Consider the following 7,443-nt stretch of genomic DNA (forward strand, 5'->3'; position numbering starts at 1 on the left):
ATTTTAGAGAATAAATAAACATACTGAGATGATTTTTTAAATTTTCACATGTACCTTCATTTACTCCATGATCCTTTTTTCCATCCCTGCCCCCAACATTTGAGCAGTTCACAGCTCTAGGGGAAAATATACCACAGCAAAACTCGGAGAACACAGACACAAAGCCTTGGCTTATGAGTTTCAAAATACGCTGCTGAAATCTATGCCAGAGATAAGTTTTGAAAGGGTTTTTGAGCCCCAGAAGCCAGATTTTTGAATAGCAAAAAGCCAGAGCCTACCCTGAACAATCACCAGTCACTCCTAGAAAGGAAGATAGGGCAATCTACTTCTGTAGTGATACTGCCTCGGAAACCCAAGGAGGGGTCGCTAAGAGTCGGGTCCCACTCGATGGCACATAACAACAACAACAACAACCCTGAACAATAGATTGGGAAAAATAGCCTCCTCTCTAGTTTTCAGAAGAAATACAGGTTCCATGGACTAGGCAGAAGAGAAGACAGAAGAGATTAAGATGGGGTGAGCATTACCTAGAGAGACCACGGTGAACAGCTCTCCTTCCATCCTTCTAAGGTTAGCACAGCCCGTGTCTGAGTCACCAGGAGGGGTTTGATCTAGGAAGCAGATGCTCAGGGTTTCTCAACCTTGGTGCTATTAACATTTTGGACCAGGTAAACTCTTTGTCGTGGGAAGCTATCCAGTGCACTGTAAGATGTTTAGCAGCATGCCTGGCCTCTACCCACTAGATGCCAGTTTATACCTCCTTTCCAGTTTTAACAACAAAACTGTCTCCAGGTATTGCCAAATGCTACTGAAGAAGGGGTGGAAAACCACTCCTAGTTGAGAACCACTAAGATAGACACAGTTGTAAGGGTCAATGTAGCTGTAGATATAGATATATCCCACATACATACATATATATCTAATAAAAATGTATGTGTACTTTTTACAGAAAGCTTCAAAAACACAGAAAATCAACCTCCAAACAAAAATCATCCATATTCCACCACTTACTGTCAGTTTGTTGTACTGTGGTGGCTTGTGTATTGCTTCAAGGCTGGAGGCTATGCCACTGTATTTCAAATACGTGCAAGGTTACCCATGGTGGGTGGTTTCAGCTGAGCTTCCAGATGAAGACATTCTGGGAAGAAGGATAGGGTCATCCACTTCTGACAAAATTGGCCAGTGGAAACCTTATGAATAGCAGTGAAACACTGTCTGATATTCTACCTAGTAAGGAACAATCATTGTTCATGTTTTGGGATATCTATTCCCAATATTTTTTATGTATATGTATTTTATTTCCATAAAATTAAAAATTGGAGCCATGTGGTTAATACATTTTTTAACCTGCAATTTTAACCTGCAATTCATGTCATGGATTTTCATTAAGATACAATATTCCTTAATATGTTGTTAAGTGCCATAGAGTCATCTCTGACTCACAGTGACCCATGCACAGCAGAACAAAACACTGCCCAGTCCTGCACTAGCTCCACGATCCCAGCTATACTTGATCCCATCTCCACAGCCACTGTGTCAATCCATCTCTTTGAGGGCCTTCCCCTCTTTTGTCGATGCTTCACCTTACCAAGCATGACATCCATCTCCAGGGAATAGTCCCTTCTGACGACATGACCAAAGTAGGTGAGATGAAGTCTGGCCATTCTCATTTCTAAGGGGCATTCCAGCTGCACTTCTTCCAGGGCAGATTTGTTAGTTCTTTTAGCAGTCGATGGTACTTTCAGCATTCTTCACCAGCATCACAACTCAAAAGCATCCATTCCTCTTCAGTCTTCCTTTTACATTGTCCAGCTCTCACATGCATATGAGGTGATTGAAAATACCATGGCTTGTGTCAGGCACACATTAGTCCTCAAGGAGACATTTTTGCCCTTCAGCACTTGAAAGAAGTCCTTTGCAGCTGATTTGCCCAGGGCTATACATCATCTGATGTCCTAACTGCTGCTACCATTGGCATCGACTGTAGAACCAAGCAATGTGAAGTCTTTGACAACTTCAATCTTTTCTCCATTTATCATGATGCTGCTTGTAGGTCCAGTTGTAAGGATTTTTGTTATTTATATTGAGGTGTAATCCATACTGCAGACTGTAGTGTTCAATCTTCATCAGCAAGTGCTTCAAGTCATCCTCACTTTTAGCAAGCAAAGTTGTGTCATCAGCGTATTTCAGGTTGTTAATGATTCTTCCACCAATCCTGATACCACGTTCTTCTTCATATAGTACAGCTTCTCGGATTATCTGCTCAGCATACAGATTGAACAAGTATGGTGAAAGGATACAACCCTGACGTACTTCCTTCTTGATTTTAAACCATGCAGTGTCCCTTTTTTCTGTTTGAATGAGAGCCTCTTGTTCTATGTACAGTTTCCTCATGAGTACAATTAAGCGTTCTCGAATTCCCATTCTTCGCAGTGTTACCCATAATTTGTTATGATCCTCACAATCAAATGATTTTGCATAGTCAATAAAACACAAGTAAACATCTTTCTGGTATTCTTTGCTTTGAGCCAAGATCCATCTGATATCAGCAATGATGTCCCTCTTTCCATGTACTCTCTTGAAACCAGCTTGCATTTCTGGAAGTTCTCTGTCAATATACTGCTACAACCATTTTTTAATTATCTTCAGTAAGATTTTATTTGCATGTGATATTAATGATATTGTTCGATAATTTCTACATTCTGTAGGATCACCTTTCTGTGTAATGGGTACAAATATGGATCTCTTCCAGTCAGTAGGCCAGGCAGCTAACCTCTAAATCTTTCAGCATAGCCGAGTGAGTGCCTCCAGCGTGGCATCCATTTGTTGAAATACCTCAATGAGTATTCTGTCATTTCCTGGAGCCTTGTTCTTCGCCACTTCCTTCAATGCAGCTTCAACTTCTTCCTTCGATACCATTGGTTCTTGATCATATGCCACCTCCTGAAGTGGATCAATGTTGACCAATTCTTTTTGGTACAGTGACTTTGTATTCCTTCCATCTTCTTTTGATGTTTCCTGGATCATTCAATATTTTGACCATAGAATCTTTCAATATTGCAACTTGAGGCTTTTTTTTTTTTTTTTTTTTTTTTTTCACTTCTTTCAGCATGGGAAATGCTGAGCATATCTTTCACTTTTGGTTTTCTAACTCCAGGTCTTTGCATATTTCATTATAATAATTTACTTCGTCTTTTTGAGCTCCTCTTTGAAACCTTCTGTTCAGCTCTTTTAATCTTGTCATTTCTTCCATTTGCTTTGGTTACTCTCCATTCAAGGGCAAGTTTCAGAGTCTCTTCTGCAATCCATTTTGGTGTTTTCTTCCTTTTCTGTCTTTTTAATGACCTTTTGCTTTCTTTCAATGGATGATGTTCTTGATGTCATCCCACAATTCCTCTGGGTTTTGGTCATTGGTGTTCAATGAATCAAATCTATTTTTTAGATGGTCTCTAAATTCAGGAGAGGTTTATTCAATGTCATGTTTCGGCTCTCATGGACTTGTTTTGTCTTCAACTTCAAGTTGAACTTCCATATGAACAGTTAGTTGATGGTCTGTTCCACAATCAACTCCTGGTCTTTTTTTGGCTGAAGATACTGAGCTTTTCCACTGCCTGTTGCCACAGATGTAATCAATCTGATGCCTGTGTACTCCATTAGGTAAAATCCATGTGTACAGCCACCGTTTGTGTTGCTGAAAAAAGTATTTGCAATGAATAAGTCATTGGTCTTGCAAAATTCTATCATGAGATCTCCCACATTATTTCTATCACCAAGGCCAATTTTTCTAACTACCAATGATTCTTCTTTTTTTTACTTGTGTGCAATATTAATGATATTGTTCAATAATTTCCACATTCTGTGGAATCACCTTTCTTTGGAATGAGTACAAATAAGGATCTCTTCCAGTCAGTTGGCCAGGCAGCTGTCCTCCATATCTCTTGGCATAGCCAAGTGAGTGCCTCCAATGTAGCATCTGTTTGTTGAATTCCTTAATAGAGCCATAATATAATTTAGCCTCACACCAACCCCGCCTTGTCTTTTGGAGGTGGTATCACTACAGAAGTAGATTGCCCAATTCCTTCCAAGGAGTGGCTGTTGGGTTTGAACTGCCAGCCTCCTGGTCAGCAGTCAAATGCCTTAGGCACTACACCACCAGAGCTTCTTTTAATTAGCCAATCTCCAATTATTGAATATGTAGGTACTCCCAATATTTCACTATCATAGGTAGTGCTATGATGAACATCTTCATATATTCCTTTAATTATTCTCTTAGGATAAACACCTAAGGAATATTCTTTAACAAAAAAATTAACTGATGTTTTGGGCCTCTTACCTATTCTATTGACTATCTCAGGGGCCAAAGTCAAAGGTTGTTGACATAACATGTTGTTGTTGTTGTGATGTGCCCTCGAGTCAGACCCAACTCATAGCGACCCCACTTGGGTTTCCAAGGCGATATCACTATGGAAATAGATTGCTCCATCTTCCTTCTGAGGAGTGACATAACTTATACCTTCTGTTTCTCTAAAAGCTCTGGTGGCACCATGTATAAGACATTTGGCTGCTTACCAGATCAGTGGTTCAAACACACCAGCTGCTCCAGGAGGAAGATGAGGCAATCAGATTCTGTAAAGAGCTACAGCCTTAGAAACACAGTGGGGGTCACTATGAGTCAGAATCAACTCAATGGCTGTGGGTTTTTTGGTTTTCTATTTCTCTAGAGTTTTCTACTTTTCCCAGTACTTTTCACTTTGCCAGTCCCATGTGATAACTAATGATTGTTTCATTTTAATGATGAGAAAACTGGTGTTCATGGAAGTTCAGTGGTTTGCCTATATCAGCATCATTATTTAGCAGCAGAGGACCAAAACCCACCTGACCTGAGTCCTGGACTGTGTGCTATTAATGCCCAGCTTGGTAGCATTCATATTGCCAAAACTGAAATGATTCAGAGGAGATTAGCATGGTCCCTGGGCACAAATGACAGGGGAAGTCAGGAGCTGTGGGATGCTGGAGAATTCCTGTCTATGAGTTCTGTCTCTGAGTACAATATTTTTTGTTTTATTATTATTTATTTTTAGATTTCAGAGGTCCCAAAACATAACCAAGGTTTTGGGATCTGGAGTGAGTGAATCTCCTGCTTCCCAAACAAAATTTCCACAACCAATATCTAGTCTCCAAATGCTGACTGGGAGGGTTAATATTTAAGATGCTAATTTCAACATCTGCTTCCTTCTCCTCCCTGAAGCCATATTAAGTTGGTACAGTCTGTTTTTACTCCCAGTTACACTCTAACACAGATTTATTACCAATTAATTTCTTATTGAGGAAAAACAACCTCATCATAAGTATTTTAGATAATGACATCTAAGTATTTTATATTGCTGTAAGTCTGAACAGTTTGAATAGAGTGCCTCCAACATTAATTACCCTTAATGTTTGCATTCTTTTTCATGTTTTGATTCACCCCCCCCAAAAAAAAGAAAATTCTACCCACTGCTTAGCCATTTTTTGTTGTTGATGTTTTGTTTTGTTTAATGAGATTAAATAAATTCTGGGGGGAAGAAAGAGTACAGCTTAATAATGTTTTAAGTGGTTTGTAGAAACATTCCTCCTACCATGGGCACGATTTCAAACCAAAGCCAAATTCTGCAATGCTGTTGAGGGCTAATGAATGTCTTAATAATATGCAGAGGAAGAATGCAATGAGTTGATCAGATACAGAAATATTCTAGACCTCTGAAATACAGTTAGGAAAACAACTCAATTGTACTTAGAGGCAGAACTCATAAGAGTTATTCTAACATGCCAGTTACCCATTTCACAACATGTTGGTAAGAAGTGATCTTCTCAGCAGCATATGATAAGGTAATTGACACTCACTGATTTTAGAGTTAGTTAAAGCTCTGTATAAACCTTGAACCAATTTCTTTACATTCTAGTAATACCTAGAAGAGAAGCACAATTTAGAGCCCTATGTAACTTTTTCTATTTCCTAGAACCCAGTGGGGGAGCTCTGGTAGCGTAGTGCCTAAGACACTTGACTGCTAACCAGCAGGCTGGCGGTTCAAACCCATCAGCCACTCCTTGGAAGGAAGATGGGGCAATCTACTTCCATAGTGATACTGCCTCGGAAACCCAAGGAGGGGTCACTATGAGTCAGGTCCAACTCTACAGCACATAACAACAACAACAACAACAACAACAACAGAACCCAGTGGAGCTCTGACGGTAGAGTGGGTAAGGCAACCGAAAGATGAAGTTGTGTGCTTCTGTAAAGATTTACACCCCTGGGAACCCTATAGGGCAATTCTGCTCTGTCCTATAGGATCGCTATGAAGCAGAAACAACTTGATGGCAGTGGGTTGGGTTTGGTTTTAGAATCCAGGGGATGCCCATCCTTTCTGTAGTTAATTAACATTCTTTTAAGAGCTATTCAACAGACTCATCTAGAAATTTTTATTTTACTTTTCCTGATAGGCTAAGTAATCTTTGGAACGGTTCTGTGTGTGCAAGTCTTTGTGTGAATGTGTGTGTGTGTTTGTGTGTGTGTGTTGTCAAGATTACTACCTACAAACAGACTTGCTTTCTAGTAGACATCCAACTGTGTATATGTACATTATATAAACCTGAAACAGTGCTTCTTACCATCTGGCAAATAGTAAGATGGTTGTTACTTGATGCTCAGAGTCCTCGGTAATGAAATAGGTTAGATGTGACACTGCTTGAGTAAGGAAAGCATATATCAGATAGCAGGGGCCACCTGAACACAAACCATTAGGGAGCTCTCCAAGAATGTGGAGAACAAATACAAACCAAAGCCAAACCCACTGCCATCTAGTCAATTCTGACTCATAGTAACCCCATAGGATAGAGTAGAACTGTCCCCACAGAGTTTCCTAGGCTATAGCTGTTTACAGAAGCAGACTACTTCATCTTTCTCCTGCAAAGTGGCTAGTAGGTTCAAAGTGCCAATCTTTTGCTTTGAAGCTGAATACTTCAGGAGACAAAATAGGAAAAAATAGACAAAGGAGCAATATTAAGGAATAAAGTCCTAACATGCTAAAACATGCATGAACTCTTGAAAACATTATGCTAAAAGAAATAAACGAGTAACAAATGATGATGTTCTACACCACTAGAAAAAAGAAAAATAATTTATCCTAGTTCCATCACCCAAAGAGAAGCATTCTTAAGATTTGTACTCCCTTCATAGAAATTATATGATTCTATTTACATGAAATGTCCAAGATAGGTAAATCTTTAGAGACAGAAAGTAGGTTGTTGTTGTTGTTGTTGTTAAGTGCCATCGAGTCGTTTCTGACTCATAGCGACCCCATGCACAGCAGAATGAAACACTGCCCGATCCCGCGCCAGCCCCACAATCCCTGCTATACTTGAGCCCATCATCGCAGCCACCGTGTCAATCCATCTGGTTGAAGG

This window comes from Orycteropus afer, unplaced genomic scaffold (genome assembly GCF_000298275.1).
Source record: "Orycteropus afer afer isolate SDZICR_OR568_19922 unplaced genomic scaffold, OryAfe1.0 scaffold00149, whole genome shotgun sequence".
NCBI classification, from domain to species: domain Eukaryota; kingdom Metazoa; phylum Chordata; class Mammalia; order Tubulidentata; family Orycteropodidae; genus Orycteropus; species Orycteropus afer.